This window comes from Myotis brandtii, unplaced genomic scaffold (genome assembly GCF_000412655.1).
Source record: "Myotis brandtii unplaced genomic scaffold, ASM41265v1 scaffold691, whole genome shotgun sequence".
In the NCBI taxonomy this organism is placed as follows: Eukaryota; Metazoa; Chordata; class Mammalia; order Chiroptera; family Vespertilionidae; genus Myotis; species Myotis brandtii.
The window spans coordinates 938,964-939,282 of NW_005370704.1; the positions used below are offsets into that span (position 1 = coordinate 938,964).

Consider the following 319-nt stretch of genomic DNA (forward strand, 5'->3'; position numbering starts at 1 on the left):
GAGGGTTTTAATAAAAGCAGTGCTCCCGCCAAGGTGTGACCGATTCTCCGGGTGCGGGCCGGTAACACGGGGCTCCAGGCTGGGCCTCCCCTGCCCCCCCCTGAGGCTCTGCTGACTCCGGGCACCCTGGCCCCCCACCTGCCCCTCCCAGGGAGTCAGGCCCCTTCGGGCCGCACCTGGTCCACATCCCCCTAACGCCGCAGTCACACAGCCCAGCGTCCTGGCAGCCGGGCATGAGTGCGGACGGAGAAGGGGACCCGGGCCAGGATGGGGGCCTTGGCCAGAGTAACTCGGGTCAGAGCCCACAGACGAGCCCCGG

The 319-nt window shown here is 69.6% G+C and overlaps 1 protein-coding gene across 1 annotated transcript in view; it reads right to left on the bottom strand.

The window, feature by feature from the left end:
• The window catches only part of ENTPD8 (ectonucleoside triphosphate diphosphohydrolase 8), a gene marked incomplete at its 5' end in the record, with an annotated part of 5,557 nt that overhangs the window by 468 nt on the left and 4,770 nt on the right, over positions 1-319 (bottom strand). The gene's annotated exons all lie outside the window — the stretch shown is intronic.